The sequence below is a fragment of the Sinocyclocheilus anshuiensis genome, unplaced genomic scaffold (assembly GCF_001515605.1).
Source record: "Sinocyclocheilus anshuiensis isolate Anshui unplaced genomic scaffold, SAMN03320099.WGS_v1.1 scaffold13, whole genome shotgun sequence".
NCBI lineage: Eukaryota > Metazoa > Chordata > Actinopteri > Cypriniformes > Cyprinidae > Sinocyclocheilus > Sinocyclocheilus anshuiensis.
The window spans coordinates 2,238,449-2,252,885 of NW_015538026.1; the positions used below are offsets into that span (position 1 = coordinate 2,238,449).

Sequence of the window (14,437 nt, forward strand, 5' to 3'; positions counted from 1 at the left end):
ATACGAGAATCATCACTATGTCTGTCACGCGACTCTGTTCCCCTTTCGGGCTTGAACTGATGGTAAAACTAAGGACATTATGTACTGTCTTTACATTTATGTTGAAAGCTGAAGCTCGCGGTTATGGAAAGGGACGTTACATTTCAGACGCGTGCTTGTGGTGTTCGGCCAATCCCAATGCACTGGGTCAGCTGGCCAATCAGAGCAGACTGTGCTTGTCGGAAGGAGGGGCTTTAGAAAACGATGCGCTTGAGAGAGGCGGGGCATAGAGGAACTACAATAATGTACAGTATTTGAAAAATAATGTTTTTTTTGAACATTAAAGCATGGCAATATATTCTGTTACACCAAATACACAAAATAATGATCTTTAAAATAGCATCATATGACCCCTTTAACATCGTAAATCTACACTGTTAAATATATATATATATATATATATTGGCCAAGACATTATCCACTAATTTTACTGACATTTACATTAACCCTAAAGCACAATGTAATGAAGTGCAAAATTCAAAATACAGGTAAAACACCTGTGGAAATAAATACGGAAAATTCCTTCATTTTATTACAATTTTATCTGTAAAAATTGTGCCCTATTTTTACAGACTTTTTATACAGTGTAGCGAAGTTTTAATATTTTCATCTTTTAAAATGTTTTCTTACCTTGACATTACATTACCTAAAACTTAACGCTGCTGTGTGAGTGTTTCTAATACAAAGGCTGAAGAAATGATATCAAATTGGACATATTTCTCTTTTTTGACCAATGTAATCAATCTCAGTATATTTTTTCCTCTTTTGGAAAGGCATAGCTTGTGGGTGTTTTTTTTTTGTTTGTTTTGTTTTTTGCTATTGGGGCCAATGAGAATGCAAAAATATATTTGTTGTAGTTTCCTTTCACCACTATAGAAATTTATGAAACTATGACAACTTCTGTTTCTGGGAACCCCAGAAATGTGAAAAGGGTCATTTGTTGTTATATTTAAAATGATGTATGGGCAGACAACTATTGAGTATCTACATATATAATCATTTAACCACTGAAACATGTGATTTATACTATTACTTACTGTCAGAAACGCAATTTATTTAATGATGTAATTATCATTGAGGAGTAACGTGATGTGTTCTTTATAATACATCTAAATGCACAAGTAAATTGGACACTTTGAGTTCAAATTGTAATTTAATGCCTTCCTCATTTCATGCGCTCTATCCTCAGATACATGAGGACTCCTCCTGATCCGCATTGATTAACTGGCCTGCACTGCTTTAATGAATCCAATTGTGATTAAATATCTGTTGGCAAGATGTCTTTGATCACAGATGATCCTCTAATGGAATCTTTCTGATGCACTCAGTTCTCATCCCTCTTTCACTCTCTTTCTCTCCCGCTCCCTCTCCTTCTTCCTCGCCAATGGCCCCTGGAGCAGTTTTGTATGGTAAGCTGTCTGTACAGTTTGAGAAAAAGCAACGCTTGACACCTTCTTCTGAAAAATGTGGCCAAATCAATGTTTTATGACTTAGAGCAAATTATGAATTTGGGAGGCCTTTCCTTCAGAGCTTTTTTGTTTTTGAAAACTGTTAGGTCCCATGGAAGCTAACTGCAAAAACACAAGTGAAGCTGCAGAGACAGATAGAGAGTGACAGGGAGTTTGAGAGGCAGACAGAGAGAGAGGATGTGGTAGACAGAGATGGAAATAGAATAGACTTGGGAGGGCTATTTTAAAAATGTATTCCAGTACTAATGACTAATTACTTAGATTAAAAATGTTATCAGAAACCGAATCCAAATACAAAATTATGGAAGTAACCTAATTTGACTTCTTTTAACTACCCCTTTGAATTGTCACAACGTCTTCTATGCAAATTAAGACAAAAGAACAGATACATATAAAGGTAAGTTATTTTTAACACTAAAATCATGTTTACATTCATATTGTTTATGTCTTGTGGCTATACTTTTGTTTACATAAACATTTACAGATTGACCCCAATCACTTCCATTGTAAGTGCCTCACTGTAATTCAGACTTTGGCAGGTGCAAGTCAAAATGATCTGATGTTGTAAACAACATTTTGGCACAAATGCTATGCTGTCGACTGAGTTGTAACAAGTTCTAACTTGCTACTGAACCCAAAGTATTCCTGATTCCTGAATCTGATTACATCAGAAAGAACAGTGGAGAGAGGTGGACATCATTTTTTTAAGCGTACACACCTCATTATTCGGTAGGCCCCCGTCCAGTGATCAATGCCTTGATCTTCTGCCTTGACAGTATCTGTATCAAAATCAAGATCAGAATATATTGCACCTACCTGCACAAGAGATTATCTTCTATTTAAAATGAGAAGAGAGGAAGAGAAAGAAGAAGACAGGAGAGGAGGAAATGTGATTACTACACACTGTGTGGAAGAGAGAGAGTGAGCGAGCGGAGAGAACGGGTTCTAAAAAATAAAAAACGGTGGTCACTGCAAGACTATTAAAGCTAAGAGACTGAACCACAATGAGAAATACTTTGAGAAACTTTTTAGCCTTATACCACATTTTTTAAAATGAACAATTGCAATTGCCTCCAGGGAAGAGTCTTATGCAAGCACTGCAGTACATTTATATTACAATAATATACACCCTCTGGAGCAGAGAGAAGAATAATTTACTTTGATTGCTAGTTTGGATATTTTTTAGATATTTATGTCTGTGTAATTTCATATTTGATAAAGGGCTCAATGGATTTAAAATGTTAATCAAATTAATCAATATTAATCGCATATGTTCAGATTTGCTGAGAAAAGCCCCCAAATGAACATAAAGACATAATTGTGCTAGACGAGTAAAACATTGAACAGACCAGGGGTTTTCAAACCCCCAGGAGACCACCAGTGACCACCAGGGGTCTGCAAAGCATGCTTGGAGGTTTGCTAAAAGTTTGAGGGAATTTTTTTACATCATGTATTTTTAAGGCTGTCAGCATGGCTGTTAACTCAGGAAATTCATTAATACTGTTTGTTTTTGATTTCTAAAGAATAGTGGGAAATCATGAGATGAAGAAATATTCCAGATATTTTAATAATTTGCTTTAGAAAAATTACATTTTAAACCATTATATATAATATATATTATATATAATTAAACATTAATGCATTTAATTATTAATTGTACTATAATAACTAAAATCACACAATTTCTTGTGTGGATTTAGTACAATTAATTTAAAAAAGTATTAACTCTATGAACTCCACCCAGCTTCCATTGTTTATTATATAGTTTACCGACATCTATTGTTTTCTGTTTTCCTTCCAAACACTGTTCCTGTATTGACTGAGTGCTTTGACAATATTGTCTGGAAGCCAGCCATGGCCATAAAGCACACTGAATTGAAAAACCGAGAGAGAGTGAATGCTGAAAGTGAGAAAGAGTGAGAGAGGCTGGCTAACGCACTGAAGCGTTGCTACATACTGTCCTCTCCTTTTCACTGTCACTCCTAAATCCACTAAAAGCTTAAAACTCTTGCCTTCACCCTCTCTTTCCATTCCTAAAATCTCTCCTTCTTGAGTGCAGCGGAAACCTATTTTCCATCTTTCCCTCTGTGACCTCCCTGGCTAACACACCCAAAAGAAAGAGTGAAGACAGAGAAAGTGCTGGAGAAAGGAGGAGATAGCAGGTCTCCAGCAGGGATTCATGCATCAATTAATGAGTTGAGTTTGGCCGCAAGTCCACCCAAATCTATAACTCATCGCAGTGTGTGAGAGAGAGAGAGAGAGAGAGAGAGAGAGAGAGAGAGAGAGAGAAGAGATGTGTGCAAAACTCATCGCAGTGTGTGAGAGAGAGAGAGAGAGAGAGAGAGAGAGAGAGAGAGAGAGAGAAAAGAAATGTGTTCAACTGGCAACAGTAGTATATAAATAATTGAAGTTTTAAAAGTTGAAATGAATTGGCGTAGGGGGTGTTCTGTGTGTTTTCATGAGGAAGACTCTTGAGTGCTCCTAAAACTGAGGAGGCAAGAAGTTTGCCATTGTAAACAGGAAATGAAATATGTATCTGCATTAGTTTTCAAACACTAGCTCAAGATTACATGACAAAGTCAGCATTTATCCTCATTATAAGTCTGACTACGCTACATGAGAACCTCTTACAGAGAACATATTAAACTACACATTTTTAGCCAATTTAAAACTGTCCTGATAACTCTTTATCACGCCATAAAAATATTATACATCATTAAGATATTATGATCTATCCTAAAAATATGAATTATTAAATCTTTAAATATAATCTGAAATAAAATAAGACAGACGGACAGACAGACAGAGATAGAATGATAGAACATGAAAATATAATATGAATTTTCACAAAATAAATAAATAATGGTTACATTTTATTTTATTCCTTGTTACAGTGTAATTGCACATTTAAATACTGAGGGTTATTGCATGGGTTATTGCATGTAAATATGTTGACCATTATTACTATAGTAAGTACATGTAATATGTGTAACAAGGACACTGTAAAATAAAATGTTACCAAAATAATTAAATTATGATGAGTTATGTGCACAGCTGTGGTATCATTCCCACCATGCCAAACAATTGCCCCGATGAAGTATTCTATAGCCGTTTAACACAAAATGATGAGGAAACAACGAATTAAAAAATATTTGTCCAGTAAATTATCATACATTTTTCCATATTCTGACTGCTGTTTCACTCACAGGCTGGATTTTTTAGAGCTGATATTCTGTGATGTGCATACTGTCATGTCATGACACTATAGCTGTAGGCCATCCAACAAACCTTCTCAGCGACACACCAGACGAATGGAAGACAGACAACGGGGGAAAAAAATGTTTCTCCATTTCCTCTGGTGCTCTTTCTGTTGATGTGCGTGAGCGCTCTAGTCAGAGAGAAGTCAAAGCAGCTCTTGCTGTGTGACATGTCAGAGAATCAGAAAAGACTGGAAAGATACATGGTGGTTTTATCAAACGGCTGCAGATGCGCTGAGAAGCCTGAGAGCAGAGGATGATGGGATTAGTGATGGGAAGTTCGGATCATTTTACCGACTCGGACCTTTGAGTCTCGTTCAGCAAAATGAACGAATCTTTTTTCGAGTCATTTCGTTCATTTTAGCAAAATATAATTAAAATTCCCTAACACGTCTACTACTTACGCAAACGTTGATCACACTACAAACAATACAAAACTGCAAGTCTTTCGAATAGTTCGTTAATTTGTCACGTGACGTGACAGCATTGGATAGAGAAATTTGTTAATTTACAAGTTTCCTTACAAACGGGTGCATAGTTATTATTATTATTATTATTATTATCATCATTATTATAATTATTATTCACTCTTACCTATAGGATGTTGCGCATGCGCGACTGAACGAATCATTCCCAGAGACGACTCGCTCTTCCCGAGTCACATTAAAGTTTCGTTCAAAATGAACGAATCGTTCAAGAACGACCCAACACTAGATGGGATATTATCTCACTCTGCCCAGGGATCTGAGCAACGTCAAGAGCACTGCAGCGCGAGATCGTCCAAATTCATTTCAGAGAGCTTAAACTACCCACACACACAACATGTATCTCTGTATGGCAGTAAATATGGTGTGTCAAATGAGAATGAGAAATTGTCTATGGAGATTTGTAGGGATCTGCAACAGCCTGTCAACTCTGTCACTTGATTCTCATGCAAAATTAAACCGCAGAGTTTAGGGGCAAAAACAAGTTAGAAAAATTAAATTCAAGTCCGTGTAAAGGCAATCCAGAGAATTGTTTCTAAACACATTATAAATGTTAGAAATGTATTGTTGAAAACACGTTACAACGACTGTGAACAATGTAATACTGAATTGTGGAGTTAGCCAGTTAAACAGTTTTTCAACATTTTTGTGTCCATGATTTTTGGGCGGGGCTGAAATCATGTCTCGATGACGCACTGCAGCCACTGAGTATGGCCCCTCCCTTAACACTATAAAGGCCTAAATTTAGTAGCAGAGCTACTGCAAGTGATTTTCAGTGCTGGAAATCCATTGATCCTTTGCTGAAACGTCTGCGTCGTCATGGAGAGCACAGGTCATGGTTGCTTAGCAGACGGCAGATGCAACGGGAGCGCAAGCTACCGAGCACTTTGGAAAGAAGTAGAAAGCGGCGCAGCTAGCGTTTTCCACGCGTTTTTAGGCGCGACATGTGAACAGCCCCTTATAGTAGCAAATTAAGTTATGCTTCTGACTAAATGAGACACTGACACTGTTTTTCATGTTTAATACTGCTGATTGCTTTTAAGCAATATATTGAATGAAGTGCCATGTGACGTGACTTCACGGGAGTGCTAATTTGCAGAGCTCGTGCAAACATACCCATGTATGATTCGCTTGATTCTGATTGACTGACAGACATGAGTGTTGACTAATATTCTATACAGTAACTATGAATGATAATGAAGTAGCTTTTGGCCACATATCACTTCACCATGCTTTTTTTCAAACTTTCAAATCAACAGACCTTCAAAGAGACTTACAGTCCACACTAGCAAAGACAAAACAAAACAATTCCATTTGTTTTCTTTTGTTTTATTAACTATGTGTGTTATTAATTATGTGCTGGTAATCATGAGCACCCTCTGCGGAACGACCCCAAGCTTGAGTCATTCAATCCCAGAATGTTATACATCATTCAAAGACCTCTCAATGAGAGATAGAACAAAATAAATTAATCAAGTCATCTGAACTCAATACTAACCCAAAAATATTTAGTCACATCTACAAACTTCACATTTTATAATGAGATCAGAGGGTATACACATTAACATGAAGATAGATCAGCTCCATTACTAAGAAAACTTTCAGATCCCAAGCAGGAAAGGGTGTTGGAAGCCTAATGGTTAAGGATCTATGGTGACGACAGAAAGGTTTCAGGTTCAAGCCCCAGTTTATCACCATTCTGCCTTAAATTAAGAACCCTAACCCTACGTTTCTCAGGGGGATCCTGCTACATCACCATTAGATGTACTCTGAGTCACTCTGAATGAGAGAAGCATCAAATAATGAATCAAGTGATTCATTAATTAAGGCCAGATCCAGAGATAAAAGCCATTTTGTGTTTGTAATTAATGAACTGAAGTGCCAGAACTCACTTAACTAAAATTATCCAAGCATGCAGTGATGTTACTACAGATATAACAAAAACATATCTGACTCATTTGGAATCATGCATACACAAGACAAAGGAGTGGAAAACATACTCAATGTAAAGAAAAAAGAAGGTGAGAGAAAAAAAGTGATGATATTGATTGTTTTTTCAGCCCTGAAGCAGAAAGTCCTCTTTCTGGCATGAATTCCCAACACCCTCAAAACAGAGAGAAGACCGAAAGAAAGAGAGAGAAAATGAAAAACTAGACACAGTAAGAGACAAAGAGAAAACCTAGTGGTTCACCGAAAACAAATTGTTCTGAGTGAAATCTGTCTCACACCAAGATACATGAGAGGAGAAAACAGGACTGGGAGAAAGATAAGAGAGAAAACAGGAAAAACAGACAGAAGGAAACAATGAAGTATTATAGCAAACAAACAAGTTAAAAAGGGAGGTACAGCGGGTCGCTTCCTAAAGTTTATTACAGTTTATTACAGCTTGACTGAGTCCAGGTTAGTCCTGCAAAAACCTCAAACTGAATGATTGATGGCCCTCACACCCACGTGCATTTGTCCCAAAATAAACCTCAAAGGTGGATCCGTTCTTATCCATCATCCTTCAGCAAGCCTTCACCACTGCTTGCTTTCATTCTGGCTGATCCTCAAGGTGTGTGTGCATGTGTGTTATGTGAAAATTCACATCAGGCAGGGAGTTGGGTATAATTAGGCTCCGAGGTGCTTGTTTTGCCCGAATTCTGGCAAACGAGATCAGTAGCCACAACATCAGGGACCCGGAGAGTGAAACTCAGTCAGAAGTACCAAATGCAAACCCACTATGATAGTCACATACGCTCAAACACAAACTAGATCACAAGATGCGCCCATTGGTAACACTTGAGCAATCGTATGTAAGGTGTGCTGACGTGAACCTCACTCATACGTCAAATGCAACAACGAATGGCTACAATGAGAAAATACTTTGTTGTGACATAAGTAGCGAACATTAATTTTGTACTTTCTACATTGCATTATTTAGTTCAAACTTGAAAATATTTAGCAGACTCTTCATTAGTACTCATGTAATAATTAGAGCTCAAAATTCATTCAAAATATAAAAATATTTTCAACATTGGAAATAATAGGAAATGTTTCTTGAGCACCAACTCAACGTATTAGATTTCTGAAGGATTTTCTTCTGAAGGAGTAATGGCTGCTAAAAGGAATAAATTACATTTTAAAATACATTAAAATAGAATAAGTAATTTTAAATAATAGTTCACAATATTACTGGTTTACTGTAATGTTGATCAAATAGTTGCAGCACTGGTGAGCATAAGAGACTTCTTTCAAAACATTCAATAAAGTATGTGTTAAGGAGGTGTAAATACATTTTTAAAAAGTGCATTTTTTTTGTCATGTTTAGTTTAGTTGTTTTGTTGTGACCTTTTCTACTCAAAAGTACCTGTAAATGCTCCGAAATGTACAGTATTAGCTCTTGATTACTAATTTAATGTTTTACTTTACATTCTTATTCACTTTACTCAATTTATGCCAAAGATTTCACTCAATTTTATACCATTCAAATTTACTATAAGAACAGCGGCATTGTCATTAAAAGGAGATCAAATGGATACTTTTGTTAAGTCTCCTGCTTCTAATTTTTCTCCTGAGAAAGACTCACATAATCTCACGTGTCACTGTGCCAAGATACCCAAATCTGCAATGAAATGTCAGATATTTCAGTACGAACACAATTATTTCTCATCAAATTCTCCCAAGACCAATTTATCTGAGCAATGCTATCCTCTTTCATTTTAAAGCTCTATGCTTTTACTCTACGTATACCATGTACGTTTTAAGAGAAACACTTTGGACAAAGTTGATACTTAAATGAAGCACAACATCAAGTCTCCTGAGCGTTAAAAGAGTAGCATTCTCCTGTGGGTATTTCTATTGTGTTTGTTTACCTGTTCTTTTTTAGGCACTTATTTTGCTGTCTCTCACTGGAAAATAAAGATTCTTTCAACAAATAAATAAATACTTCAGCTTACAAACACACACCCACACACACATGCTCACACACAACCTCTCCACCCAGCTCACCCTGTGACTGAGCAAGTCATCCATTTATATGCTTCACCTCAGGAAACACTGGGGGTCACTTACTCTCTATTACTTTCTTTCGCTCCATCTCTTGATTCCTTCAGAGGCAGTGTCATGACAGTAATGTTAATCTTGTCCTGTGAGACAGAAATGATGACTGAATGAAAGAAAGGAGGATGAGACTGCAGTAATAAAGTGCTCTCTCTCTCTCTTTCTCTCGGCCAAGGTCTGTTGAACTCTGAGGTGAAGAGTGAAGTTGTGGTCATCACTGCTCTTATTTTCTCATTGGGAGATCCTCTCTGTGTGATTCTACATGATGGGATCAGAAAGTAGAATAAGGTTGAAGGTGCAGATTTCATCTGTCTGGTGTTTTGTTATTCTCTTATTAATCAACACTTTGGCAGACAACTCTGCACACAAAGCAATTTACTGAAAATAACCAATCATCAATGCCAGGGCCATGAAACTTTCATGCATACATATTCAGAAGTTTAAAACTCCATTCTTTCTTCCAAATTGTGAAATTACCTTCTAAACGCAACTAATTTTGTATAAATCATTTATTTAATCATTACATTCACAAAATGTTTTTGAAGGCATACACTGTAAGAAAAAATATCAGTGCAAAAACATATAATGTCCTGGAAGAAAATAACCAATACTTTTTATGTTAAGTTTACAGATATTTCCTCTAACTCTAAAAGATAACACAATTCAATGTGTAATTTAAAATGTGTAAAACACCTGCGAGAGATCAATACAGACATTTCATCATATTAACAGTGCATTGGGCCTTATTTTTATAGACTTTTCTTAGAGCGTATCAACGGATTTAAACTTGCAAATTCACTATTAAGGGAAAACTAATGCATAAAAAACCTCATTACACTAATAATCCATGTCTGCCAACAAAACCACACCGCACCAGCCAACTAAACTGAACACTTCCACAGTTCTACCTATAGTCATCACACTCAATAAACTGCAGATCCACAGTAGACTGTTCTGCCAACACTATGACAGCATTGTCATGTTTCTTTAATAGTTGCTAGTCATTTATTTTACATAATTTCCTTTTCAGATATTGACACCATATAGTAAAAACAATCAAGTAATCATGTTCTTCATTTAATTTTCCATTGCACTCCAAACAAACAAATGTTGTGAAGTGTGAAGTATCATCTCACATGAAGAGAACAGGTGCACATTAAATCAATTTGCAGTTTCAGCCATATTAGAATGATTTCTGAAGAATCATGTGGCACCAAAGACTGAAGTAATGGCTAGTGAAAATTCAGCTTTGCTATCAGAGGAATAAATATTAAAATATATTAATATTAACATATTAAAAAAGAAAACAGTCATCAATTGGAGTAACATTTCACAATATTAGTATTTTTACTGTATTTTTGATCTAGTAAATGAAGCATTGGTGAGCATAAGATACTTCTTTTTAAAAACATTTAAAAAATAAATAATTCCAAACCTTTTACCAGTAGTGTGGTATACACATTTACACACACACACACACACACACACACACACACACACACACACCAGGCTATGTATCTGTATTTAGCACTTTAAAACTGGACTGACAGCTGTATTCTGCTGCTGTGAATGGAGTCACACACACACAATGGCACAAACATAATTACACACACCGGTTCTCTGTGAACGCTTTGATGAATTATTCACACCACACTAGATAAATTAGTGGGACTGAATGAACAGGGTCTGGTCAGCTGACTACACTCAAATCATTTTAATTGAAACCCAAACCAGCTGCAGAAACCTGAGATTCCCGCTCTGACCCAGACATTAGCCATTCCAACAAGTAACAGTTATTTGTCACAGTTAACAGCCTGTGAAAACACACACAATAATGCAGCCAAACATCTTTATAAACACAACACACACAATACACGTGCCGTTCGAGTGTATGAAATTGGTAATGAGATAATGAAAGGAAAATAAGCATAATCTAGCAGCTAAACAAAACATTAGCATAACAAACAAATTCTTGGCCGAAAGAGAGTTTAAAACCAAGTTTAGTGCATTAAAAATACACCAGATTCTTAACAGGCCTGCAAATGTTCCACCTCAGATGGTATAAGTCAAATAGAATTAGCACACTCTCTCGCTTTCTCTATCCCTCTTTCTCTGTGATTAGTAAATCATTTTTATAAAGCGACTCTCTGTTTCCTGTCAATATACAGGCTAATTAAACTTGCTCTGGGTCTCAGGAAGGGCAGATCACTGCATTTGCCCCTTTTCAACCATTTACATTGGCAAAAGCTTTCAGATGCATCCAGTGAGTGAGAATTAGTGTATCAGTACAGCGAGGCCCGTCCCACATGCAGTGCTCGGGTTAAACCACTTTCACTCTAACAGCAGATCCAGGACTTGCACACAAAAGAGCCAAATCAAATAAACTACTACATTCAGTGGTGATTCACAAAGGATTATTTCAGCAGCCAGTATCAGCGGGGCATCTGTGTGTTCCTAAGCCTTTTGCTCCCAACAACATCCTCCCTCATAGCGAACACATAACCAGCTCTGTTAGGAGGAGAATAAATGCGCACTGTGGCCCGAAGGGAGTTATATCAGCCAACCACATCAGCCAAGGCAATGCAATTACTGTGGAAATTATAGTTCCAACTACAAATTCATATGGCCATATTCTGCAATATTCATTTTTTTCCTGTCTTTTATCTCCAGAGTGATTTGGAGGATTTATAAAACGCTTTATCTCATTTGGTGCAATTTACTGATGCAAAAACAGCTTAAAAAGAAGAAAGTTAAGATGTATGTGTGAAACCCACTTTTATTGCATTTTTGTCTCGTAATGGTTCAGTTCAGTAGAATCTTTTGTAATGAAGTGATTAAACTGGATCACAAAACCTGTTTGAATGATTCGCTAACGAATAAGTGTGAAGCATTTGTTCAAGCCAGGCGCAATAAAATGAATCAAATCGATTCCAGTAATTCTCGAGTCAGCGACTCACTCAACTGACAATCATTAATAAAACATTATCTGAAACCCTATGAACTGTGAGAAGTAGCGTTTTTTTAAAAATAAACATTTTTTAGCAAGTGTAAATAAATGTTAGTTACTGATATAATGTTGTGTTTAATGTAAATGCAAATGATATGCCTATTTATGTTCTAAGTGTCATGTTATGAGGTAAATCAGGGCTAGAAGACACTGAACAATTGCAAATGACGAAATTGGAAATGATGAAAACATTTATACATTTGTTTGAAAGGAACTGTTCGAGAGAGCGAGAGAGAAATAGTCACAAAAATGATTCGGACTTCCCATCAGACTTGCTTGGAGTGAATGAGTCGGTGGCCGTATATGTGCGCGTGACGGCACATGTTAGATGCTCGTGCAAGGCTCCGTGTGCTGATGAAACCAGAGACCTTTACTCTGCTTGCACCCTTTCCAACCGGGGTAAGCTGATTTACTGGGGTAAGCCTGACTTTTACATGGCATGTACTGTTAATGCGGTAAGAAGACGAAGCACCGGCAACACACACACCCTTGCTCTCCCGCGCGGGCACACGCAAACTCATCACACTCATTGCCCTTTTTACTCTATGATATTATTTCTTAATCACGCTTGACACACAATAGTCCAGCTTTATAGCTCCCAGGATGATTCTCAGGTTTACACACAGGCTATAGCCTACCTATTAAGTTTCAGTGACCCGCGTCCGGTCACGATCAGAATGCATGACTCACTAAAGCAACGAACTGTCATGGATCACTAAAACAGACGATACCCGTTTATTTTCAAATTGATTAATTATTTTTTTGACTATGTGGAATAGGCTACTAAACACCATCCTGTTCTTCTTTTGACATCTACGTTGTGAAATTTTAATTTAAGCACATGTAAAATATAAGTGTCAAACCAAATAAACAGCAAAAGCTGCATACCTGTTGGTGCGGTGGTCCGGATTATTGCCCAGCAGCAGAGACGGGTCTCATTGCCGTTCCATTATGATTTATTCCATCCACGAATCGGAGAGGCTTGAACAATCCGCACCAAATGATCTCTCCTATATCTACTCTGTCAGAGAGAGTCAGAAACCCACAAACACAAAAAAAGAAGTTCAGTCCTCTGATCACAAAAGCGCCCGATGTCCCCGCAGGGCGTCCGGGCGCGCGGAGACGCAAAGTTCCTTCTCTGGCGGCGTCTCAGATCTTCATCTCAACTCAAATGAGAGCGGCGTGAAACTTCACATCAGCGCTTTCGCGTCTGATTTAAAAATCACACAGATGTTAGTAACGGAGCCATCACCCCACGTAGTATCCTGTTGGGCTTGTTTTCACGGCGTTGGTCCGCGCTGGAGACGCTCTGCGCAGGATCTGGATCTGCTGGTGCTGAAGGCAAAGGTCTGGAGCGCTGTGCTGCGCTGACTCGCTCCCTGTGTGCTCTCCAGGGATGTCAGAAAGAACCCAACGCACAGTGAATCAGCGCCACTCAGCGGCGTCCGTGACAGCTATCCTGTCGGTTCTACTCTTTCTGTGCTTATTAGTTGTTTTTTAATATTTTACAGGTTCATCTGAGTGGCATAAGCCTTCGCTAAACTTGCCATTTAAACGCACAAAACCTGATTACTACATATGTGTTTAAGGTGGCAGGAAACAGATTTGTCCGACTATGAGAAGTCTTATGAACATACCAATAAAATATTACTTTAACACATGAACTTTTACAATGTGTCAATAAAGGGCATTTTCTTAAAACATTAACAAAAATTCAGAAACACTTTCTCCACGAGGATGCCTGTTTCCAAATATATGAAAATACAATTTATATATATACATATATATATATATATATTTTTTTTTTTATCTTATATTTTGTTAGGATTGTCAGAAGAGGATGATCTTAATTAAACAAGCCTGTTAGCATGATTTTGTTTTGATTCTTGCAAATTGGATATTAAAAGTAAAAGTAAGTCATGGCTAAGTGAAATCTAAAACATAGCTGTGCAATAATAATTCTGAACGTATGTGTCACATTTGCAAAATCTGAAAATATATAAAGATTTGTTTCAAGCACCTTGGTTGAATTTTGACAGCTCTGACAACTGTTCGATTCTAGTATTTAATGACGTAAAAATAATTAATAAAATTTTATTTTTTCAATTAAAAAATGGTGTAATTGGGTTAAATGGTGTA

The 14,437-nt window shown here is 37.1% G+C and overlaps 1 long non-coding RNA gene across 1 annotated transcript in view; it reads right to left on the reverse strand.

Moving 5' to 3' along the window:
• Positions 1-13,643, reverse strand: part of LOC107680309 (uncharacterized) — a 56,612-nt gene extending 42,969 nt beyond the window's left edge. The window contains exon 1 of the long non-coding RNA XR_001633137.1: positions 13,187-13,643. This is a non-coding gene — a long non-coding RNA (uncharacterized LOC107680309). The remainder of the gene's footprint in view (positions 1-13,186) is intronic.
• Between the last annotated feature and the right edge of the window lie 794 nt (positions 13,644-14,437).